The sequence below is a fragment of the Mytilus galloprovincialis genome, chromosome 11, assembly GCF_965363235.1.
Source record: "Mytilus galloprovincialis chromosome 11, xbMytGall1.hap1.1, whole genome shotgun sequence".
Classification (NCBI taxonomy): Eukaryota; Metazoa; Mollusca; class Bivalvia; order Mytilida; family Mytilidae; genus Mytilus; species Mytilus galloprovincialis.
In genome coordinates, this window is record NC_134848.1 from 3,639,192 (window position 1) to 3,666,958 (window position 27,767).

The following is a 27,767-nucleotide window of genomic DNA, read 5'->3' on the forward strand; positions in this document are numbered from 1 at the left end:
CATTGACTTTAAAGAAGAAAATCTTACCTCATCCCAACTTGCCATTATATCCTGTAAAAGAAAAATACAACATTTTATCATGTTTGTACACAAGAGTTGTAATTTGAAGAGAACTATTTTTAAGGGGCATTAACTACAAGAAACAAAAAAAACATAAAATAAGATTTTTTTTGATGAATCATCAGCATAGTCATGAAAGTTAATGAAAGTTTGATCGGTTCTGTTTTGTTAAAGTTTGTTAAAGGGGGTTCTAAATTTGACCTCATTACAGTAAAAAACACATTCAAAATAATACACAATTTTTCAGTTGTGCATGTGGAACAAATAATGGTTAAATGTTTAGTAAATATTTTCTTTTGTTACTACAAAAACCATTGTTGCTAACATAAGAATTGACAGACTTTATTGTTGCTAACATAATATTTGACAGACTTTTTTGTTGCTAGCATAACATTTGACAGACTTTTTTGTTGCTAACATAATATTTGACGGACTTTTTTGTTGCTAACATAAGATTTGACAGACATTATTGTTGCTAACATAAGATTTGACGGACTAAATAGTGTTGCTAACATAAGATTGTGCTAACATATAACTTTGACGGACAATATATATTTGAGATTTTTAACTACCGTAACATTGAAGATCTTATCCTAGTTGAAAGTCATATTAAGAACTCCTGTAAAATACCGCTGCCTGACATTTAACAAGATTTCAACCCAGGACAGATAACTCTAATTTGTAGCACATCCAAATGTTGCTAACATAAGATGACAAGTTTGGCAGAAATTATGTTAGCAACAGATTTGATAAAATTATTGATTAAATAAAGTAAATCGAAAGATCTAAAATGTGTATGTTTAATGTACATTATGAAATACAGTTTTAACAAGCTTATATAAGCACCTATAATGATGTGGCAAGATGTTATGAACATGTTGCTATCATAACGACGAACATCAAATAAGCAAGGTATTTGAAATTGAAAAAAATATATATCACAGATGTTTTTAACAAAAGAAAAGCAAAAGATTTGGTCACAGGGATGTTTGAATAATCAGACTACACTTATAAAAACCATGATACCAGTATCAACTTAAAGCATCGTAAAACATAAACCTTGTGTCAAAAAATGGGAAGTAATTTCCGCCAAACATTTCACATTTTTCAACTTGTTTCAATCATTTCTACTTTTAATGGAAATAATCATATCCAATAATTGGTTTTCTTGCTTTATTTAACATTACTATTCAATAAAACATTCACATATTATCATTCAGATAATAGTTAGTATCATTTTTCTTAATTTGTTCTTTTTGACGGAAATTTTCTTTTCTTTATGGAATCTGCCTTTGGTGCAATCATTTAATTAAATAAATAAATGGGGAATGTGTCCATGGGACACAGATGATGCCCCCGCTTGCATATAATGTAACGTTATAAAGGGGCATAAGTGTAGAACAGTAATATTGACACCCCTAAAATTCATACTTGATCTGTATTTTGTGGTAATAAGCATGGTGTATAAGTTTCATAACATTTAGTTGAGGCTAACTTGTTAGAGAACGGAAACAAAAAAGTCAGCAATTTTTCCATTTCTAAACATGGTAAAGGGACACAACTCTATAACGGTTAAAGCAACACCACCAAAATTCAAACTTGATCTGTATTTTGTGGTAATAAGCATGGTGTATTAGTTTCATAACATTTGGTTTAGGCTAACTTGTTAGAGAACGGAAACGAAAAAATTCAGCAATTTTTCCATTTGTAAAACCTAAAGGGACATAACTCTAGAACGGTTAAAATGACCCCACCAAATTCCAAACTTAATTTATGTTTTGTGGTAATAAGCCTTGTGTATAAGTTTCATAACATTTGGTTGAGGCAAACTAAAGTAAAAGAAGGGAAATAAAAATTCAGCAATTTTTCCATTTGTAAAGGGACATAACTCTAGAACGGTTAAAATGACGCCACCAAAATTCAAAATTAATTTATGTTTTGTGGTAATAAGCATTGTGTATAAGTTTCATAACATTTGGTTGAGGCAAACTAAAGTAAGAGGACGGAATCCAACTTTGGGACGTACGGACAGACAAGGGTAAAACTTAATGCCCCCTCCATTACATCCGGGTCATAAATTCTGTGGAGTAGTTAATTGTGTACACTTTGCCTTTACATTGTTTTCGAAAGAAACTTGTTTACGTAAAGCCTCTGTCTAGTTATCTTTATGATTAAATGATTAAACATGTTAAATACCCAATGTGAAATCTTAATGCCCCCTCCATTACATCCGGGTCATACGTAAAGCCTCTGTCTAATTATCTTTATGATTAAATGATTAAACATGTTAAATACCCAATGTGAAATCTTAATGCCCCCTCCATTACATCCGGGTCATACGTAAAGCCTCTGTCTAATTATCTTTATGATTAAATGATTAAACATGTTAAATACCCAATGTGAAATCTTAATGCCCCCTCCATTACATCCGGGTCATACGTAAAGCCTCTGTTTAATTATCTTTATGATTAAATGATTAAACATGTTAAATACCCAATGTGAAATCTTAATGCCCCCTCCATTACATCCGGGTCATACGTAAAGCCTCTGTCTAATTATCTTTATGATTAAATGATTAAACATGTTAAATACCCAATGTGAAATCTTAATGCCCCCTCCATTACATCCGGGTCATACGTAAAGCCTCTGTCTAGTTATCTTTATGATTAAATGATTAAACATGTTAAATACCCAATGTGAAATCTTAATGCCCCCTCCATTACATCCGGGTCATACGTAAAGCCTCTGTCTAGTTATCTTTATGATTAAATGATTAAACATGTTAAATACCCAATGTGAAATCTTAATGCCCCCTCCATTACATCCGGGTCATACGTAAAGCCTCTGTCTAATTATCTTTATGATTAAATGATTAAACATGTTAAATACCCAATGTGAAATCTTAATGCCCCCTCCATTACATCCGGGTCATACGTAAAGCCTCTGTTTAATTATCTTTATGATTAAATGATTAAACATGTTAAATACCCAATGTGAAATCTTAATGCCCCCTCCATTACATCCGGGTCATACGTAAAGCCTCTGTCTAATTATCTTTATGATTAAATGATTAAACATGTTAAATACCCAATGTGAAATCTTAATGCCCCCTCCATTACATCCGGGTCATACGTAAAGCCTCTGTCTAGTTATCTTTATGATTAAATGATTAAACATGTTAAATACCCAATGTGAAATCTTAATGCCCCCTCCATTACATCCGGGTCATACGTAAAGCCTCTGTCTAATTATCTTTATGATTAAATGATTAAACATGTTAAATACCCAATGTGAAATCTTAATGCCCCCTCCATTACATCCGGGTCATACGCAGGGATGATTCCAGGTGTTTTCAAATGGGTCCCTTGAACATCAAATTGGGAATTTTTATTCTGATTGGGAATTTTATAAACATAAAATCTAAGACGAAATAACATTATTTTCCTGTAAACACGGAAAATGTATATTATTATTATTAAGTTTAACCTGTACACTGATGTTCATTTAAATTGTCACATTTTGAATAATTCTGGATGGGCTACTGTTATGACATGAATATCATTGAATATGATGCACTAGTCTATCATCTTAGCTATAGTCACCTAGGCCTATTACAAAAACATATATTTCAGCTAACATAAACCACTGAAAAAATCATTCATCGGGTATTTTTTCAACAGCAGGTCATCTCTAAAAATTTACCTTGATTCAAATGGATTTCAAATTGGACTGGTCAATTGTCGAATTCAGAAAAGCAATTACAAAAGTATACTTAATTGATAAGATATTTAAAGCAATATTGGACCAGTGTTCTTTAAAATTATTTTGAATCATCTTCAAAACTTTTGAAATAGTTCCAAAATGATGACATCGTATTTCATGAATGGTCTATCATCAACATTATTTTCAAAAAACGCTCAAACTTTTGTCCTTTGATGAAATAATTTCTTTTACAAAACAAGTTTTCATCATATTATATAACCGGCTCTGCTGGGCGATCTGCTTTTACGAGATCGGCACCCATTAAACTTTATCCATCAATGTTATATCAAAATTTGAATTTTCTCTCTGCCGAGGTCTGCTTTGACACCCATTTTTATCAACCTGCTGGGCGATCTGCTTTTACAAGATCGAATACTCCTATAACATATTAATCAATTGAATTCGGCTGATAAAATTTTATGCTACATTTTGACTGACATAATTAAATCGTTGTTTATAAATTGCGATCGTAAACATCTAGCATTCTTATCTGGATTTTAAAACGTTTTGACAACAAACTATGAAAAATTATAGTTGCCTTAATCGGTGACAGACACTTTTCCGGAAATATCGATTTTTATTTTATTTTCCTGAATTGGGAATTCATTTTCATGTACATTTTTGGGGGGCCGCTGGCCGATTTAAGGGCCGCTTAGCGGCCCTAAACTATATAGTGGAATCATCCCTGATACGTAAAGCCTCTGTCTAATTATCTTTATGATTAAATGATTAAACATGTTAAATACCCAATGTGAAATCTTAATGCCCCCTCCATTACATCCGGGTCATACGTAAAGCCTCTGTCTAGTTATCTTTATGATTAAATGATTAAACATGTTAAATACCCAATGTGAAATCTTAATGCCCCCTCCATTACATCCGGGTCATACGTAAAGCCTCTGTTTAATTATCTTTATGATTAAATGATTAAACATGTTAAATACCCAATGTGAAATCTGTTGGCCAGAGTTCTGCAACTGTCAATAAGGGATTACACGTGGGTCTTCGTCAAACTCTTATTGCAACTTCAGCATGTTATTGTACAGTCTGTCTTCATGGCCTTAATGCCACTTTATATTACATACATTTTTACCCCATCTGCCACCAGTCAATAAGCCTGATCAGAATCTGCAAATAAAGATTTATATAAAATGTTGAACATGTAAATTATCATTGATATGGTCATAATTATAACTGTATACAAAACTTTGAATTTTTGAAATACTAAGGCTTTTCTATCTCAGGAATAGATTAGCTGTATTTGGCAAAACTTTTAGGAATTTTTGGTCCTCAATGATCTTCAACTTCGTACTTTATTTGGCCTTTTTAACTTCTTTTTTATTTTAGTGTCACTGATGAGTCTTTTGTAGACGACACGCGCGTCTGGCACAAATACAAAATTTCAATCCTGGTATCTGTGATTGAGTTTATTTATAAACAGATGTAAACCTGTAAAAAAACAATCCTGGGTCTAATATTATTAAATGTAGTTTCAAGAATGGAATGCCAATAAAATTCGCTGACAATACAGTGAAGGTCATACAGTTCCCTCGTAATTCAGATTTTATAAAGAACATTGTGTACTTAACTAATCGAAATTTCTTGATTGCAGGTGCGTATTTAGTGGTATGTACTTGTACACAAGACAGGCATATGATATCTAATTCATGTTTCAGATTGCTAGAGTAAAGGAGGGGGCTAGATACGGGGAATTCTGTAATTCGAAGAGTGAAGCCTATGGTTCACATACATGTACCTGTCTATTTTTTATATCACAGTGTTTTTGTTAAACAATTGATTAACATTGTTATCACAACGAACTAATTCAAATTTTCTGAAGATAAAAACCAATTACCCCACATCTATGATTAGTGATACATTATTAAAATGTAATAACATATATACATGTAGCCTAGATGAAATTTATTTTGATAATCACATTTATCTAAGGAGACGACCATTTGATATACTAGACGTGCAAAATAAATTGTGTTACCATGGTTACTGACATCGATTTACAACAGCCTGCAAACTGCACAAGCCTTAAAATGGTGGGAAAAAGATTACATAAAGTGATCTGGTACAAGGGTTAAAAATGTGATTACCCAGTGATCTGGAAGGTTTTTTTCACTATGGTCCCAGGGCCCCTCGAAAATAAATTCAATGGGCCATTTTAAAAAATAATGGGCCATTTGAATTGACTTCTGTAAAAAATAAACAAGAGTGCACACGCTGAAATGTCTCACCTTCTATACTAATCATTGATATTATGTTGATAGTCCTAAGTATAAAGCTAAGCTTTAATACAACTGTCACATAAACTTAACATTAACCAAGATAACTAAACAAAGACCAATGAACCTTGAAAATGAGGTCAAGGTCAGATGAACTATGCCAGGCAGACATGTACAGCTAACAATGCTTCTATACAACATATATAGTTGACCTATTACTTATAGTTTAAGAAAAATAGACCAAAACACAGAAACTTAACACTGTGCAATGAACCGTGAAAATGAGGTCACGGTCAAATAAAACCTGCACGACTGACATAAAGATCATAAAATATTTCCATACACCAAATATAGATGACCTATGGCATATAGTATTAGATAAAAAGACCAAAACTCAAAAACTTAACTTTGACCACTGAACCATGAAAATGAGGTCAAGGTCACATGACATCTGCCCGCTAGATAGGTACACCTTACAATCATTCCATACAACAAATATAGTAGACCTATTGCATATAGTATGAGGAAAACAGACCAAAACACAAAAATTTAACTATAACCACTGAACCATGAAAATGAGGTCGAGGTCAGATGACACCTGCCAGTTGGACATGTACACCTTACAGTCCTTCCATACACCGAATATACTAGTCCTATTGCTTGTAGTATCTGAGATATGGACTTGACCACCAAAACTTAACCTTGTTCACTGATCCATGAAATGAGGTCGAGGTCAAGTGAAAACTGTCTGACAGACATGAGGACCTTTCAAGGTACGCACATATCAAATATAGTTATCCTATTACTTATAATAAGAGAGAATTCAACATTACAAAAAATCTTGACTTTTTTTTCAAGTGGTCACTGAACCATGAAAATGAGATCAAGGACATTGGACATGTGACTGACGGAAACTTCGTAACATGAGGTATCTATATAAAAAGTATGAAGCATCCAGGTCTTCCACCTTCTAAAATATAAAGCTTTTAAGAAGTTAGCTAACACCGCCGCCGCCGCCGGATCACTATCCCTATGTCGAGCTTTCTGCAACAAAAGTTGCAGGCTCGACAAAAAAGTATCAGTATATTTTTGCAAAAAGGTGTTGGTACTTACCTTTATCAGTCAGAGGTCAGACATAAATAAGTCTGAATCTGCTTTTGACTCATAGAGGTCTAAATTTGTAAGTTTTATGATTTGTCTCCCTTTAATGCAAGACAAAATACGACTTTAATAAGTCAAATATTGTTAAGCAAGAAATAATTGACCAAAATCAAAAAGTTGCAAATATCGACTCTTACAAGTCGATAAGTTACCAAAATTTGATAACTTCAAGACCCACGCATATTTATAAAAAGGTCATGCATCTAAATCAAATAATGACAACATTGAAAGACAATGCCTTGTCTTCTAAAGAAAAATGTGACTGAGAGTCTAAAAAATCAGAGATAATGTTAATTAACCTTACAACCACCTGGAACCATAATTAATGAGGTAAAACCTCTGTGTTTAGTAAGGATGTTCAATTAGATAATTGAATACAGATAGCTAAAGTCCTTATGTCAGAACTCTCAGACAGGTTTTTGCTGTCATAGGTGGTGCACTTAGGCCACCAAGTAAAATTAAGTTTTTTCATCAACATAAATAGACCTAAACAAGTCTGTCATTTTCTGACTTAGATAAGTCTAAAATTGAAAGCACATTTTTATAATAAATACATGTTTTGACTTCTTTAAGTCAAAAACAAAAATAGACTTGTTTATGTCTGAGCTCTGACTGTTTATGATTTTAAATAAAATCATGGATATTGTTCCTGTGATTTTGTAATTTCAATTTCAATGAATATATATACAATAACTTCTTCCAACCCCAACAATATTTAAGTTAACCTTTATTTACTATGTTTAAACTGGTACTGTTGCCTTGTTCATGTTAATGGGTTTTTTTTGTACATTAATGATTAAATTTGGGTCTTTGTCGATACCATACTTATTCCAGACGTTTTGTATCAGAGGACATTTCATGCAGTTCGTCTGCACTTCTTGTATTATTATAACTTCATCACGGTGACAAGAATAACAGTATAGAGTACCATTAATTCATAGAACAAAACAACAAATCGCTGAAGTCATGTTTACAAAATGTCAAAACGAGCCAAAGACCAAAAATTGACAAGGACAGTTAAGCGTCTTTTATGGAGACAAAAATTATATTCCTAAAAAGTCTTTGGGGTTCTTCAATCGAAATAATACCAAGCTAAACTAAATGAGATTATTATAAGAGTTAAATCTCGTCTGTACTAGCCAAATTTCACAAATTTAAAGATGTTTATAAAAAAAAATATATCATGAATGAGGGTTAATTACGTTTTTTGGGTTATCAATATCAGATAGACCGCATGGTTCTATTATTACTATAGGAAAACACCCGAGACGTTAAATTGCATGGTTCTATTATCAGGCCACAGACCACAATTAATTCCTCTATCAGTTCTTTATAACGTTTTGAATCATTAAAAAAATTGCACCATGCACTTTTGTCAAATTTTTTGTGTGTGTAATGTATAGTCCTAGTCCGTTTTGTAGTCCAAATATCCCCTGCGAGATGAAATTCATGAACTGATGAACCACCATGAACTGTTCATGAATGTTCATGAACAATGCATGACTGTTCATAATGAGTTCATTAAGTTTCGTTCATGAATTTAGTTCATGAATAGTTCATAAAATGCAGTTCATGAATATTTTCTGAACTTTAATGAACTGTAAGTCAGTTCATAATGTTCATAAATTGTTCATAACACATGTTCATGAACATTTTATGAACTTTTAATGAATAAATGAATACATAAAGTTTATAAAAAAAATCATAAATTTGACTGTCATACAAGTTCTCATAAAATTTGACATCCATTACATTGTATCATGACATCACAATTAAAGTGCTTTTAGCATGACCTCCAGTTTATTCATTTACAGATCTTGAGATCATTTTGAGACAAAATTCAGTTGAATAGCAAAAGTGTAAATACATGTACATGTATGAGGGGGAGGACAGGGGTAACCAGGGAGACAGGGAGGAAGGGTGTAGGAGAAAGGAGAAAGGGGGTAGGAGAAAGGAGAGGAAGGCTGGGAGAAAGAGAAAAAGTTGGAGAAAAAAATAAAATATCTCTCTTTTTTGTGGTAAATTAAAGAAAATAAAATAATCATTAAAAAAAAATCATTTAACAACAGAAATTAGCTCAGCACCTTTTTCTTTTTTTCATACTACGCCAGAAGAGTGTTACATTTTTAGAGTCATACAAAATTTTGGACTAACTTTGAAGTTTTGTAACTTACTTTGAGCTGGAGATGTTTCTCATGTTTCGTTTTTACAATCATGACAAATTTGGTAAACTTAATTTCTTTCTTCTAAAGATGTAATTTCTGATTGTCTCTCAAAGTTCAAACATGTGCCTTTCTTAACCATCATACGGCACATAGAGGAACTTGGAAAAAAAGCACAGATTAATGACAATTCATTCTTTCCCAAACATTGCAGACTGGTGTCAATAATTATCATTATTAATGAATTACGTTTACCTATTGTAAAACGCTTCAATGACTTTGACAAAAGATTACAATGTAGACAAATGATTACAAGTGACTGGGAATAGAAAAACGTCATAATGACGTCAGCAAAATGATGTTTTTGACGCTTACAATACAAATGAAGATGTTTGATGAGGAGTGAAGTAATATAGCTGTCAAAATAAAGCAGATTTGTTATCAGATAAGTAAATTATATATATTTTGATTATATTTTTTTGCTGAATAACTATTTGTTGAAGCATTTTATAATAATTATTGATTAATTAAAATAAATATAAAACACCAGAAAGTAGCCTTTACATTTTACAGTGTTAGTTTAATGATTTCCATTCAGGAATAACTGATAGATTTGTACAATATATTGTATTTCAAGGTAAAAATAATTCATGCTTCAGCCACTCTTATGATTGTGTGTGGGTAAATATTAAAAGGGGGAAAAGGGGGGTAGGTACATTATTTGAAATGTCATGAAAAGGCTGAAGTGATATTCATGTTATTAATCTTACTCTATTGATATTTTAATAAAAACAACATTTATTAAATTAAATTATTACATTGTATTATACCTGTTAGAAACTGTTTAATCTTGAGTGTTTATTTATAAAAACAAATATCAAGGACTTTTGATTCTTTGTGGAGTGATTTTTGATTTTGCAGGGGGAACTCAGATGCATTTATTGATTAAAAGATCTGTTCAACTGTGAAGAATTTCAAGCAGAACAACTGCACCAAGATGTTATTTAGCATTTCAAGTTGGAAGTCCCGATACAGCAATTTTAATTACAGACAGGAAGAGAAGTTTACTTATGATAATAACACAAAAAATGAAAATTCAAAAAAATCCTTTTTAATTATTTCATGAACTTTAAATGAACAGTTCATGAACTACAAGTGGACAAACAATGTTCATGAATTAAATTACTAATGAACATTTCATAAACACAGTAGTTCATGTGTTCATGAATGATTCATGGACTGGTATGGTTCATGAACAAATTCATGAATCATTCATAAAAAATTCATGAACTATACATGAACAGGACATGAACTACAAATGGACAAGCATGTTCATGAACTATAAAATCATGAACAATTCATGAATAATAAAAGTTCAAGAACTATTTTTGTTCATGAACTTTAATGAACCAAAGAGTTCATGAACACTTTCTGTTCATGAATAGTTCATTATTCACTGGTTCATGAACGTGCTTGTCCATTTGTAGTTCATGTCTAGTTCATTAACTGTTCATGAATCTTTTATGAACAATTCATGAATTATGTTCATGAATCATTCATGAATCATCCATGAACATTCATGACCTATTCATAATCATTTCGCAGGGGATATATCTAAAATTCAGAAAGATTGAACCAATCACTTTTACAAATTTAGCTAATACACATCCATACCATGCATACCCCTATTGACAAGTCAAGAGATGTTCCAAAAACTGTAAATATTACCTTTTTGCACTTGGCCTAATCACTCATTCCATATCAAAATCAGTTTAAATACAACATCCAAAAATTTATTTCATATCTCTTCTTTCATTTCCACCCAAAAAAATCTAATTAAAAGGAACTATATTTGTGGAGAACGAAAAGCGGGGTCATTAATTGTTGTCTTGGGCCTATTAGGGGCCTAAAACTTGACAAATTCGGATAAAACTTGGCATGATTTAAGCTTAGTATATTATGAAACAGTTTACAAAGTTTCAAAGCCATATGATACCAAATAAAAACAAGAGGCTCTCAAGAGCCTGAATCGCTCACCTTAATTCTTTTGGTTAAATCTCTCATCAATGATTATTTTGGCTTTTCAATTTATTTAAATGTTTTTTGGATCGTCCTATTTTCTTCAAAAGCCAAAAAAAATAATCATTTTCTCCTATGTTCTATTTTAGCCATAGGAGCTATGTTTCTTGACATACAAGGAAATAAAATATAAAATTTATACTAGATACTCTGAAACTCATTTAGCCTAAGTTTGGCCGAAATTGATACAGCAGTTTCAAAGGAGAAGATTTTTTAAAGTAAGTCAACATGATGAACAAATTGTGAAAAAAGTCTTTAAAGGGCAATAACTCCTTAAGGGGTCAATTGACAATTTTGGTCAATTTGACTTAATTGAAGATCTTACTTTGCTGAACATTATTGCTGTTTACAGTTTATTTCTATCTATAATTATATTCAAGATAATAAACAAAAACAGCAAAATTTCCTTAAAATTATCAATTCAGGGGCAGCAACCCAACAACAGGTTGTCTGATTCATCTGAAAATTTCAGGGCAGATAGATCTTGACCTGATAAACAATATTACCTGACGTCAGATTTGCTCTAAATGCTTTGGTTTTTGAGTTATAAGCCAAAAACTGCATTTGACCCCTATGTTCTATTTTTAGCAATGGCGACCATGTTTGTTGATAGATCATAACTTCGGATACAATTTACAAACTAGATACCCTAAGGAACATTCAGTTAAAGTTTGGAAGTATTTGGCCCAGTAGTTTCAGAGGAGAAGATTTTTGTAAAAGATAACTAAGATTTACGAAAAATGGTTAAAATTGACTATAAAGGGCAATAACTCCTAAAGGGGTCAACTGACCATTTCCATCATGGTGACTTATTTGTGAATCTTACTTTGCTGAACATTATTCCTGTTTACAGTTTATCTCTAGCTATAATAATATTCAAGATAATAACCAACTAGAGGCTCTCAAGAGCCTGTATCGCTCACCTGATTCTACTTGGGTTTTTGAAATCATATGAAAAAATATAAAATTTGGCTAAAAGTGACAACACAACCTCATTGATAAGGAAAGGAACATGTTTAATTTCATTCAAAAGTCCCCCACTGGCGGCCATCTTGGATGGCGGATTGGCTACAAAGTAACAACACTTGGTCAGCACCTCATAAGGAACATTCATGCCATGTTTGGTTTTATTCCATTCAGTGGTTCTCTAAAAGAAGTCATTTGTATGCATTTCCCATAGGGTCCTATGTTAAACTAAGTCCCCTGCTGGCGGCCATCTTGGATGATGGATCTGCTACAAAGTAACAACACTTGGTCAGCACCTCATAAGGAACATTCATGCAATGTTTAGTTTTATTCCATTCAGTGGTTCTCTAAAAGAAGTCATTTGTATGCATTTCCAATAGGGTCCTATGTTAAACTAAGTCCCTGCTGGCGGCCATCTTGGATAATGGATTGGCTACAAAGTAACAACACTTGGTCAGCACCACATTAGGAACATTCATGCCATGTTTGATTTCATTCCATTCAGTGGTTCTCTAAAAGAAGTCATTTGTATGCATTTCCCATAGGGTCCTATGTTAAACTAAGTCCCATGCTGGCGGCCATCTTGGATGATGGATGGGCTACAAAGAAACAACACATGGTCAGTACGGCATAAGGAACATTCATGCAATGTTTGGTTTCATTCCATTCAGTTGTTCTCTAAAAGAAGTCATTTGTATGCATTTCCCATGGGTCCTATGTTAAACTAAGTCCCCCGCTGGCGTCCATCTTGGATAATGGATCGGCTACAAAGTAACAACACTTGGTCAGCACCACATTAGGAACATTCATGCCATGTTTGATTTCATTCCATTCAGTGGTTCTCTAAAAGAAGTCATTTGTATGCATTTCCCATAGGGTCCTATGTTAAACTAAGTCCCCCGCTGGCGGCCATCTTGGATGATGGATTGGCTACAAAGTAACAACACTTGGTCAGCACTCCATAAGGAACATTCATGCTATGTTTGGTTTCATTCCATTTAGTGGTTCTCTAGAAGAAGTCATTTGTATGCATTTCCCATAGGGTCCTATGTTAAACTAAGTCCCCCGCTGGCGGCCATCTTGGATGATGGATCGGCTACAAAGTAACAACACTTGGTCAGCACTTAATAAGGAACATTCATGCTATGTTTGGTTTCATTCCATTTAGTGGTTCTCTAGAAGAAGTCATTTGTATGCATTTCCCATAGGGTCCTATGTTAAACTAAGTCCCCCGCTGGCGGCCATCTTGGATGATGGATCGGCTACAAAGTAACAACACTTGGTCAGCACCCCATTAGGAACATTCATGCTATGTTTGGTTTTATTCCATTCAGTGGTTCTCTAAAAGAAGTCATTTGTATGCATTTCCCATAGGGTCCTATGTTAAACTAAGTCCCCCGCTGGCGGCCATCTTGGATGATGGATCGGCTACAAAGTAACAACACTTGGTCAGCACCTCATAAGGAACATTCATGCCATGTTTGGTTTCATTCAATTCAGTGGTTCTCTAAAAGAAGTCATTTGTATGCATTTCCCATAGGGTCCTATGTTAAACTAAGTCCCCTGCTGGCGGCCATCTTGGATGATGGATAGGCTACAAAGTAACAACACTTGGTCAGCACCCCATAAGGAACATTCATGCTATGTTTGGTTTTATTCCATTCAGTGGTTCTCTAAAAGAAGTCATTTGTATGCATTTCCCATAGGGTCCTATGTTAAACTCAGTCCCCCGCTGGCGGCCATCTTGGATGATGGATCGGCTACAAAGTAACAACACTTGGTCAGCACCTCATAAGGAACATTCATGCCATGTTTGGTTTTATTCCATTCAGTGGTTCTCTAAAAGAAGTCATTTGTATGCATTTCCCATAGGGTCCTATGTTAAACTCAGTCCCCCGCTGGCGGCCATCTTGGATGATGGATCGGCTACAAAGTAACAACACTTGGTCAGCACCTCATAAGGAACATTCATGCCATGTTTGGTTCCATTCCATTCAGTGGTTCTCTAGAAGAAGTTCAAAATGTAAATTGTTAACGACGACGACGACGGACGTCGACGGACGACGGACGCCAAGTGGTGAGAAAAGCTCACTTGGCCCTTCGGGCCAGGTGAGCTAAAAACAGCAAAATTTCCTTAAAATTACCAATTCAGGGGCAGCAACCCAACAACAGGTTGTCTGATTCATCTGAAAAGGAGTATGTTCGATAAGGTCCTAAAATGGCCCCCTTTTTTAGCGTAAATTTCAAATTCGGATTTATTGACCAATATCACGATAAATTATAGCTAATACATTGACTAGATAGGATATAAGCAATTTTGTTGAAAATTTTACGTTTCTGCGTTTCATTATGACGTCACAAGTTGTACTCATATTGATTTTTCGAGAAAAGATCAATGAAAATGGGTAAATTTCCAAAGATTATTCGACAGGAAACATAGAGCGCATACGTCGACAACAAAGATCTTTTAAAATAATGTTTGTGAAGACATTTAACATATCTTATTTAAATATTAAGTTTGTCGACGCCTGCGCTCTATGTTTCCTGGTCCTTTATTTGGTTGAAATCCAGCTGATTTTGTCAAATTTCACCAAAATCCCTTATCTTGACCTTTTTGGGATGTAAAAATCAACGTGTTAGAATTAAACTTTGACAAAAAAAGCTCTGTTTAACTTTCTCACATGTCTCTAAGGCAACTTAAAACAATTATTGTCTTGTAACCATGAACTTTATAATTGGGGCCAAATATGGCACTTACCGAACTTACTCCTTTCAGGGCAGATAGATCTTGACCTGATAAACAATATTACCCCATGTCAGATTTGCTCTAAATGCTTTGGTTTTTGAGTTATAAGCCAAAAACTGCATTTGACCCCTATGGTCTATTTTTAGCAATGGCGACCATGTTTGTTGATAGATCATAACTTCGGATACAATTTACAAACTAGATACCCTAAGGAACAATCAATTAAAGTTTGGAAGTATTTGGCCCAGTAGTTTCAGAGGAGAAGATTTTTGTAAAAGATTACTAAGAATTACGAAAAATGGTTAAAAATTGACTATAAAGGGCAATAACTCCTAAAGGGGTCAACTGACCATTTCAGTCATGTTGACTTATTTGTAAATCTTACTTTACTGAACATTATTCCTGTTTACAGTTTATCTCTATCTATAATAATATTCAAGATAATAACCAAAAACAGCAAAATTTCCTTAAAATTACCAATTCAGGGACAGCAACCCAACAACGGGTTGTCTGATTCATCTGAAAATTTCAGGGTAGATAGATCTTGACCTGATAAACAATATTACCCCATGTCAGATTGCTCTAAATGCTTTGGTTTTTGAGTTATAAGCCAAAAACTGCATTTGACCCCTATGTTCTATTTTTAGCAATGGCGACCATGTTTGTTGATAGATCAAAACTTCGGATACAATTTATAAATTAGATACCCTAAGGAACATTCAGTTAAAGTTTGAAAGTATTTGGCCCAGTGGTTTCAGAGAAGATTCTTGAAATAGTTTACGACGACAGACGACGGACGACGACGGACGACGACGGACGCCAAGTGATGGCATAAGCTCACTTGTCCCTTCAGGGTAGGTGAGCTAAAAAGCCAATCAGAGCGTTCTCCGTATCATGGTGTTTAGATCGCAAGAACCACAACTATTATACCTCCTTAGACATGTTAGAGAGGACAATTATTTTTCGCGTTTATCTACATCATGTACATGTAAATAACGATTATACTGCTTTAATATAAAGTTTCTCTGTATTCTGACTACTGTTTTCTTTGAAATGTTAAATATTTAAGGGATCATACCAGTTGCATAATATATATTAAAATAAGTAAAACATGTGGAAACAAGAATCACAGTGTCCATAGTACACAGATACCACATCGACACTACATGTAGTTCCGTTCACACCCCATTTGTCTTGAAGTTCATCTATCATCTTTCAATTGTATTGTTAGAAGTTTTAACAGTTCTCTTAATTCGTGTCACTAATGTGTATATAAAGGGAGTTTATCATGTTTATGGATAATATATGGATGACATTCACAATGTTCGTCACGAAGTCATTTTGAATATAGATTTAAACAAGATCAACATGCGATGGCGCTTTGTTTGTCATTCTTCATCTTAAGTTCACAGTGAGACTTTACGACGTGTAAATTGAATAATTGCACCTTGTAAGTTAAGTACGTCCCCTGGGACCAGTATATGTACAAAAAATGTATCATCGGGCTTAACTTTCTGCTTTCCAAGCTGCCTGACAGCATATGGATTTATTTTAAGGTTTGAGTTTTGGGATGAGTTTTGGGAAGTCTTAATTAAGGTTTGTTTTGTTTCTGTATAGTAACTTCCATTGTTCAGGTGAAGTATGACTGTGTTTTATATCTACTTCACCCCAATACTTAACCGAACCCTAGTCTATTTGAGCAATCTTAATTATGATAGTATCAGATTTGAGGTATAATCCACCAATTAATGGTATTGAATTCCTGACCATGCTGAGTAGTCCAAATAATTATAACGTCTGGCAAGTATTTTCATTTTTTTTTTCTGGGACGCCTTCCTATGACATACGTAGGAAGGTGTCCCAGAAAATTCATAGGAAGGTGTCCCAGAAAAAAAATTAAATAGCCTTGCCAGACGTCATAAATCATGTAAATAGGCCAAATAAAAAAGTATGTGTGGTTCCAGTTACATCTGAAAAAAAGTTAGGGTAGATAGGTAGGGATTTTTTTTTATTTTATGTTTATTTTTACGTTGAGTCGATGGGCCAGTGTTCTAGGATTTTTTTGGCACCTTGACTTACCACGGGTAAGATCAATAAAAAAATTACTTACCCACATCTAAAAGTTAAATCCGCCAACCAATGCGGACGGCGCAAAGCGCCGTCCGCTGCGGTGAGCTTTAGCTTGCCGCCCTTATGGCCGGGGGTCTGGGGGCCGCTCAAAAATCTTTTATGACATGCTTTTAATTATATGTTGTGAAGTTTGTCTGAACAAAGCTGGAATCGGATACGATTGAATTTTGTACAAAATTTAAAAAAAAACGATTTCTTACTAAATTTGACAAATATGTTATAGTTATTACTATGTCATTTATTAAGAGCTATAATAAATGCAAAGTTCTGTAAGTTTATTTTCCTCCGATGACAAGAAAAAAATCGTTTATGACCCGATTTAAGCACCAGTTATCAATCCGGATTTTCCGATTTTACCGACACCGTGACCGACTTTTAGAATGATAGGAGACGAATGTGGTCTCTTTTGCGCTTGATTACACCTAGTAAATGAGTGCTTGAATAAAAGCGCCGATAGACATCGACAAAATCTTCGATCTTTTATCAAAGTTTTTTCTCGTGATTTAATAAAAATAACCAGATGCTCCGCAGGGCGTAGCTTTATACGACCGCAGAGGTTGAACCCTGAACGGTTGGGGCAAGTATGGACACAACATTCAAGCTGGATTCAGCTCTAAATTTGGATTGTGATTAAATAGTTGACACAGCATAGGTTTCTGACACAGAATGAATGTGTTCTAATGAACTTAAAATTTTTGTTTTCTCTTAGAGCAATTCACTATGCTGTTGAATATTAATCCTCTCAAAAAAATGTTTGAAGAAATTTTCTTTTTTATTTATGAAATTTCAAATGAGAAAAATTGAACCCAATTTTTTTAATCACATCCCCCTTTCCCTTATTCCAAAACTAATCTCAATTAAAATTTCTAATGGAGTTTGCAACAATAACTACTCATTTAAATACATCATAAAATATTAAGATGTAAAAAAAACTGCTTGTTATCACTGAATGGTAAAGATTATTTTAATTTATCAGTTGGTAGTAAAAAGTGAATATACATTGTATATGGACCATAATTTGGTATTCGGCCTTTGGTTTCTTTTTGTATCCTTTTTTATAAGTTCTAAAATTTTAACTTTTATTTTGTGGGTTGTGTTGGTGTTAGAATAGTATGAATGGAACAATTGAGTTTTTCGAGAAAAAATTAATACATTTTGATTCACCGTTTACGTGACATGAAACCAAACAGGAAACCAATCTTTATTTTCTTTATTTTGCACAATATAATTCAAAAGGCATAAATAAACACCATTACTAGTGTTACTTGCTTCATGTTAATATTTAAAATCTATTTTCAATGTTATATTAAAGTTTTTTTAAAACCTGACAGGAAACCATAAGAAACCGAAAGCATTTTTTTAGTTTTATTTTATTGCAAAATCTGCTTAAAATTATCTGAACAGTATACTTTTTCTTAAAATCCATCTTAAATGTAACAGTATTATAAAACTCCTAAATATGTGCTTGTTTTGAAAACAATTAGTACAATTTATTCAGAATTTTCCATATTTTCTCCATTGATACAGGATACCATAATTGTTGTATCTTGATGTTTAAGCAAAAAAAATGTATTGATATTTGGTTTTGATATTCCAGTTATATACAATTTATTCCAAATCATTGGCAATGTAACATTCTTTAAATCCAGTAAAGAAAAAAACTTTTAACTTGGAATTAAAATCTTTAAAATAGGCACAATGTGATACTTGTGACCTGTTCACCATCTACATGGTTTCCAGATTTTAACCTACTTTAGTTGGCTAAAATCAATAAAGTACATACTTACTTTCAAGTCATGCATGGTAAAAGTTTACTTCTCCTTTGACAAGTTTATTGCGTTTCTGATAAGTGTTTGCAGAACATGAATAAACCAGATGCTCCGCAGGGCGTAGCTTTATACGACCGCAGAGGTTGAACCCTGAACGGTTGGGGCAAGTATGGACACAACATTCAAGCTGGATTCCGCTCTAAATTTGGATTGTGATTAAATAGTTGACACAGCATAGGTTTCTGACACAGAATGAATGTATTCAAATGAACTTAAAATTTTTGTTTTCTCTTAGAGCAATTCACTATGCTGTTGAATATTAATCCTCTCAAAAAAATGTTTGAAGAAATTTTCTTTTTATTTATGAAATTTCAAATGAGAAAAATTGAACCCAATTTTTTAATCACATCCCCCTTTCCCTTATTCCAAAACTAATTTCAATTAAAATATTCTAATGGAGTTTGCAACAATTACTACTCATTTAAATACATCATAAAATATTAAGATGTAAAAAAACTGCTTGTTATCACTGAATGATAAAGATTATTTAAATTTATCAGTTGGTAGTAAAAAGTGAATATACATTGTATATTGTATATAACAAAGATTTAAGTTGATTCTGGACATAGAAAGATAACTCCAATTAAAAAAAAATCTTGCAGATATTTCTTGCTTACTATACTGGACAAAGAAAGATAACTCTTAATTAAAAAAAAAATTGCTATTTCACAATATTGTGAAATTAGATATTTCTTGCCATTGCACAATACTGTGCAATTGAAAAGACTTGCTATTGCACAATAGTCAATACTTAATATAATAATTTTAGATCCTAATTTGGACCAACTTGAAAACTGGGCCCATAATCAAAAATCTAAGTATATGTTTAGATTCAGCATATCAAAGAGGCCCAAGAATTTAATTTTTGTTAAAATCAAACTTAGTTTAATTTTGGACCCTTTGCATTTTAATTTAGACCAATTTTAAAACTGGACCAAAAATTAAGAATCTACATACACAGTTAGATTTGGCATATCAAAGAACCCCAATTATTCAATTTTTGATGAAATCAATCAAAGTTTAATTTTCGACCTCGATTTGGGCCAACTTGAAAACTGGGCCAATAATCAAAAATCTAAGTACATTTTTAGATTCAGCATATCAAAGAACCCAAAGGTTTCAATTTTTGTTAAAATCAAACTAAGTTTAATTTTGGACCCTTTGGACCTTAATGTAGACCAATTTGAAAACGGGACCAAAAATTAAGAATCTACATACACAGTTAGATTTCGGCATATTAAAGAACCCCAATTATTCAATTTTGATGAAATCAAACAAAATTTAATTTTGGACCCTTTGGGCCCCTTTTTCCTTAACTGTTGGGACCAAAACTCCCAAAATCAATACCAACCTTCCTTTAATAGTCGTAAACCTTGTGTTTAAATTTCATAGATTTCTATTTACTTATACTAATGCTATGGTGCGAAAACCAAGAAAAATGCTTATTTGGGTCCCTTTTTGGCCCCTAATTCCTAAACTGTTGGGACCGAAACTCCCAAAATTAATACCAACCTTCCTTTTGTGGTCATAAACATTGTCTTTAAATTTCATTGATTTCTATTTACTTTAACTAAAGTTATTGTGCGAAAACCAAGAATAATGCTTATTTGGGCCCTTTTTTGGCCCCTAATTCCTAAACTGTTGAAACCAAAACTCCCAAAATCAATCCCAACCTTTCTTTTGTGGTCATAAACCTTGTGTCAAAATTTCATAGATTTCTATTAACTTAAACTAAAGTTATAGTGCGAAAACCAAGAAAAAGCTTATATGGGCCCTTTTTGGCCCCTTATTCCTAAAATGTTGGGACCAAAACTCCCAAAATAAATAAAACTGTGACAGGATTCCAACTTTGTACATTCTAAGTGTAACGGTATATTAACATGTATTTGTTATTAAATTATATTTATTCACCTAAAATATCCAGTAATATTTACTGCTGAAGTTAAATCAATCCAACGAGCATTGGTACAATGATAAGAGACATAATTTCGATTGATTTTTCCAAGGACTCTTCACGTCATTATCGGGAAACGAAGTGTGTTCTAACGTCTGTCAAATATGAAATCGATTTTGTCAAGTCATTGGGCATTTATTTTCACACAGGATCGTATGTAGCATTATGCACATAGGATAAATAACAGACCACCGGCGCAATCTCTTTGACAATTGTAATTTTCTCTTTTAAACAAGACGAAACAAGTCTACAGATTATGTTTGCTAACATCCCGTTGGAAACAAAAACAATGTTTAGACCTAGTATTTCGTACATCCGGCCGTAATGGCGTTATCACATGTTAGTCACGTGTTTCACGTATGAACGGAAATGGTTAGAACTTAAGGACAAAAACAATTTTAATAAATAACTGGACTTCTGTTTCGTGTGAAATATAACGCATAACGACAACGTAATTTTCTTGCTTAATTATTACGAAGATCAAAACAAGAATGTAAATCATCTCAGATTTACCTGTTTGAACATCTCGCGAGAGTTCATATTTGCATATTGTTTTTAAGAATTCTATTACAACAAAGCAGATTACATCATCTAAAAATTGCGTTACGAAATCGGACACAAAAATCACGCCACTGTTCTTACATCTGCTACATAAATACTTATAGTTCTCGGCATTTTCTTCTCACTATTCTTATTGGTCGATATTCTTTGTTATTTGAAAGCAAAAGTTACGAATTTGCCGGTGACGATTATCTATAAATCAGTCAGCGTTATGCTCTTCGGAAGCAATAAGTAACGCGAGAAACGACACAAAAATACGGTTGTAGAATCTTTGAAATTCGTATATTTTAATTTTTTTTCTAGGGAAGAGTAGCATACACTTGTATGTTGATAAAAATAATGGCATCTTTAGATGTAGTTGCAACTTTTCTTACAGTAATTCACATTTTATCACTTTTCTATAGTTATAGGAAACGGAGCCCAATAGCAAATTATGGTCCATATTGTATATAACAAAGATTTAAGTTGATTCTGGACAAAGAAAGATAACTCCAATTAAAAAAAATCTTGCTATCGCACAATATTTTGCAATTAGATATTTCTTGCTTACTATTCTGGACAAAGAAAGATAACTCTAATTAAAAAAAAATTTGCTATTTCACAATATTGTGCAATTAGATATTTCTTGCCATTGTGCAATACTGTCCAATTGAAAAGACTTGCTATTGCACAATACTTAATATAATAATTTTAGATCCTGATTTGGACCAACTTGAAAACTGGGCCCATAATAAAAAATCTAAGTACATTTTTGGATTCAGCATATCAAAGAACTTCAAGATTTCAATTTTTGTTAAAATCAGACTAAATTTAATTTTGGACCCTTTGGACTTTAGTGTAGACCAATTTGAAAACAGGACCAAAAATGAAGAATCTACATACACAGTTAGATTTGGTATATCAAAGAACCCCATTTATTCAATTTTTGATGAAATCAAACAAAGTTTAATTTTGGACCCCGATTTGGACCAACTTGAAAACTGGGCCAATAATCAAGAATCTAAGTACATTTTTAGATTCAGCATATCAAAGAACCTAACTGATTCATTTTTTGTCAAAATCAAACTAAGTTTAATTTTGGACACTTTGGACCTTAATGTAGACCAATTTGAAAACGGGACCAAAAGTTAAGAATCTACATACACAGTCATGACAGTTAGATTCAGCATATCAAAGAACCCCAATTATTCAATTTTGATGAAATCAAACAAAAGTTTGATTTTGGACCCTTTGGGCCCCTTATTATGTTGGGACCAAAACTCCCAAAATCAAACCCAACCTTTCTTTTATGGTCATAAACCTTGTGTTTAAATTTCATAGATTTCTATTTACTTATACTAACGTTATGGTGCGAAAACCAAGAAAAATGCTTATTTGGGTCCCTTTTTGGCCCCTAATTCCTAAACTGTTGGGACCTAAACTCCCAAAATCAATACCAACCTTCCTTTTGTAGTCATTAACATTGTGTTTAAATTTCATTGATTTCTATTTACTTAAACTAATGTTATTGTGCGAAAACCAAGAATAATGCTTATTTGGGCCCTTTTTTGGCCCTTAATTCCTAAACTGTTGAGACCAAAACTCCCAAAATCAATCCCAACCATTCTTTTGTGGTCATAAACCTTGTGTCAAAATTTCATAGATTTCTATTAACTTAAACTAAAGTTATAGTGCGAAAACCAAGAAAATGCTTATTTGGGCCCTTTTTGGCCCCTTATTCCTAAAATGTTGGGACCAAAACTCCCAAAATCAATACCAACCTTCCTTTTGTGGTCATAAACCTTGTGTTAAAATTTCATAGATTTCCATTCACTTTTACTAAAGTTAGAGTGCGAAAACTAAAAGTATTCGGACGCCGGACGACGACGACGACGCCGACGCCAACGTGATAGCAATATACGACGAAAATTTTTTCAAAATTTGCGGTCGTATAAAAAGCAGATATGGGAAAATTGAAGAGGACCGGGAAATTTCAAGAGTTTTTCGGCTTTCCCGAACTTGAAAATTGACTTACCACCGGGTGACAAAGGCTAAAAAATGACTTACCCATTGTCCTAATCCACTTACCCCGGGTAACGGGTAATGGGAATCCTAGAACACTGTGGGCGCAACATTCTGACTTTAACAGTGCTTAATGAAAAATGGCAATAAATCTTTAGGGTAGGCTATTTTTAAGGGAGTTCGCTTCTCAGTTTCAAAGTAATTAACTTTTCAAAAGCTTAGTTTATATTGATAGGGGATTAATAAAAGAATCCATAGAGCATAAAAAATATATAGGACGCTGTGCTCGTTTTCGATATATAAGCCATTGAAATTTTGGCGGGAAAATATTTTCTCTTGACTTTTCATAGCTTTATTATTGACAAGTTCAGTCAGAGCTCAGACATAAACAAGTCGATTTCTGTTTTTGACTTAAAGAAGTCAAAACATGTATTTATTATTAAAATGTGTTTTCAATTTTAGACTTATCTAAGTCACAAAATGACAGACTTGTTTAGGTCTATTTATGTTTATGAAAAAACTTGATTTGACTTGGTGGCCAAAGTACACCACCTATGACAGCGAAAACCTGTCCGAGAGTTCACAAGGACTTGGGCTATCTATATTTAATCATTTAATTGAACATCCTTACTAAACACAGATGTTTTACCTCATTAAGTGTGGATCCAGGTGGTTGCATTGTAAGGTTAATTAACATTATCCCCGATTTTTTAGACTCTCTTTCATATTTTTCTTTAGAAGACAAAGCATTGGCTTTCAATGTTGTCATTATTTGATTTAGATGCATGACCTTTTTATAAATATGCGTGGGTCTTGAAGTTAACCAATTTTGGTAACTTATCGACTTGTAGGAGTCGATATTTGCAACTTTTTGATTCTGGTCAATCATTTCTTGCTTAACAATATTTGACTTATTGAAGTCATATTTTGTCTTGCATTTAAGGGAGACAAATCCTAAAACTCACAAATTTAGACCTCTATGAGTCAAAAGCAGATTCAGACTTATTTATGTCTGAGCTCTGACTGAAGTTAAAGTCAGTGATATTGTTGGCTTTTTTCAAAACAACCTCTACCCTTTTTTATTGGGAAAATATGCGTCATTTTTATCAAATTGGGAAATTTATAATAAACCATGAATTTGACTGGAACTTCAATTTGCAGACCCCCATTCAAGAGGTAAACCCTCATTTGAAATAAGACACCTTATTGTCAGTGATGATACATAAATAGACCCTCAAATCTGCACATATAGTCATTTTAGACATGAAAAATGTTTACCTGGAGTGTTTTTCGGTTTGTATTCATGCCCAATTATTACTGAGACTGCACTGTTTGGGAAAAAAGTTGTATTTTTGGGAATAATTTTAAGCCAATTTTTTTTCAAATTGGGATTTTTCTCCAGGGGAAAAAGCCTTTATTCTCCGGTAATTTAAGGCAAACAATATCACTGAAAGTCTTCAAAAACTATTAAAAAGTAATTAAAATTTTAAAAGACTTAAACATGTTAAACAGACAGCTTTAAAACTACACATCATGTACATGTAAAAGAATTATAAAAAGAAAAATGGGGGTTATCGGGCAAAATTTGTTTATGCATTCCAACGGATAAAACCAGAGGATGCTTGAAAATCTGTCCAAAATTCCAAAACATGACAGCCAGCTTCCTTAAGCTGAAATAGTAGGGACGGTAGGGTAACTGGAACCACATATATTTTTATTTGGCCTTAACGTGACGGTACCGAAATTGCACCTATTTTGACAGTTTTTTCACCTACATTTTTTTATGATAAAGAAAAAAAATTCCATTCTGTGTTTATTTTGTAGCTGTATCCTTCTTTATTATATAGGAACACTAATTTGATTGTTAATCCATACGGAATCATAAGAAAATTGGTCTAAACTGACCTCCAAACCATCAATGATTCTGAAATGAGGAGTACCCAAATTGCATCCATGCTTAAATTCGCACTGTCAAAATTCTGATAACAGAGCTTTTGTTTAATTTCTTCAAATATTTTGAACAATTAGATATTAGTCCATGCTTACTCTTTATTTTTTTTTAAATGGAGACTTGTAACATATTGTATTTGATCATTTTAAAAAGATGACGTTTTGATGACGTCGCCATGCGACGTTTCAGTAAAAGACAGTATACATTTTGCTTTTTCAGTAAACACTTCACCTGTTGATAAATACTGTGAACGTTTTGTGCATATCTAAATAGTTTGACCTATGTTGAAAGATGTGCATAGTATCAAATCATAAAAATACAAATTGTTTACGGTCTCTAGGAAATCTTGCAAGATTATTTTAACTATTTTGGCTTAATAGGTGCAATTTGGGTACTCGGTGCAATTTGGGTACCGTTACGTTACATGTATTTCAGGGGTTAAAAAATCCACTAGCCCGACGCCCGGGACTACAGCATTTAGGGCTCGGGCAACCAAAACTTGTAACCCAATATGCCCGACGGACTAGTGACAAAAAATTCTTGGCGTTTCTAAAATAGAAAGGGGAACCTCCCCTCATCACTTTTCTATCTTAGCCAATAAGATTCCACTACGTCATCGGAGATTCCCAGAATTTGAACTGATTTTGTACAAGTTATAAAATAGAACAAATAAATCTGGATGGATCCCGTACTTTCAATATCGATGTATCAGTACAGGGGTTATTGTACATTGCTTCTGCAATCTGATTGTACCTCCTCTTGAATAATTTATTGCAATATAAATGTGAATCCTTTTTAAAAGCAGAAACCTGACTTAATTTTGTCAGATATAACTTTTGAAACATGTGCACAAGTTATGGACGCCATTTTGTTTTTGTTTACATACTGTGAAGAAGTCTCCAGAACCATGATCTAAACATTAACAGTCTTCAGAAAACTTAAACTTGATGCAATAAATTTTCATCAATCATGATAATCTCCATTGATATTCAAATGAATTCGATTTTTAAAGAAATAAGATTTATAACAAATACAAAATTTTTCAGTTTAGAGACTGTGCTCAGGTTGTAATATATTTAGAGCCCAAAATTAGCTTAGGGCAAGCTGACCAAGGTTCGGACAAGAAAACGTGATGATGTATCTGATAAAAACCCTCCAATCCTTTATATACCCTTGTATAGCAGTGGTCAAGACTTGTATCATCTCGGGATTTGGTCAACTAATTATTACAGAATATTCAGTTAATATTCAATTATCAATTAATTGAATATATCTGCTAATGCCAGTAATTGGATAGATTTTGCTAACATAAGTTTTGGGTATCCAATTTGCAAAAATCTACTGTACAATGGATAAAAACTGTTAACTTTATAGAATTCATTGTTATTGCAGCAAACTGAATTTGTAAGGCATACTAGGGCTAGCAGGTCAGTTTTGCTGGGCTAGTAGTTCTTCCAGCAGGGCTAGTAAAATCCTGCTACCAATTAGCCCTGAGCTAGTGAGCTACAACAAAATTTCTTAACCCCTGTATTTGGACTAATTTCTGACCCTTTTTACATTGTAAGCACAATTTTAATTCTAAATGGATTTATAAGTCTTAATGAAAGGTTCAAGACAAGCTTTTTATAAAAAAAAATACTTGCCACAAAAAAAAATGGCAAACATCAGCGCCGCCTGGTGTCTAAAAACTTTTCAACTGCACTAAGTTTTACTGTCTTTTAACTTTTAAATTTGGTTTCATAAATACTTTAACCTTAAAGAAAATAAAAATACTCAGTTAAACGTTCAATTGAACATTTCTTCTCAGTCATCATTTAGAAAGTTTCGTCCAAATGCAAAGAAAAAGAGATATGGAAACCCGGAAATGTGTCCATAGACCTGTTGCTGTGTTCAAAATGTAAATAAATATTTTTTAAAATGAGATAAAATGAGTACGGCCTATGTCATTTCTTCACTTGAGTCAGATATAACAGAAATATTCAAAACTTACCATTTAAAGTCATTGAAATGACATCTTCTTGGTTAAAAATAATTGTCTGTAGTTTGAGAACAGGAAGCTTTGTCAAAACGAGACACCGAATGACGGGATTGGGACAAGTCGGACCAGGAAAACTCGGACCAGTTTTAAAAAAACTCGGATTAGATTGAACGATCTGACCAGTTTGAAACAC

At 33.2% G+C, this 27,767-nt stretch overlaps 1 long non-coding RNA gene across 1 annotated transcript; it reads right to left on the minus strand.

The window, feature by feature from the left end:
• LOC143051560 (uncharacterized) lies at positions 1 to 27,687 on the minus strand. The gene is made up of 3 exons (XR_012970830.1): positions 27,587 to 27,687; positions 4,767 to 4,950; positions 1 to 51 (listed from the first exon to the last, which is right to left on the minus strand). It is a non-coding gene; the product is annotated as an uncharacterized LOC143051560 (long non-coding RNA).
• Positions 27,688 to 27,767: the final 80 nt, after the last annotated feature.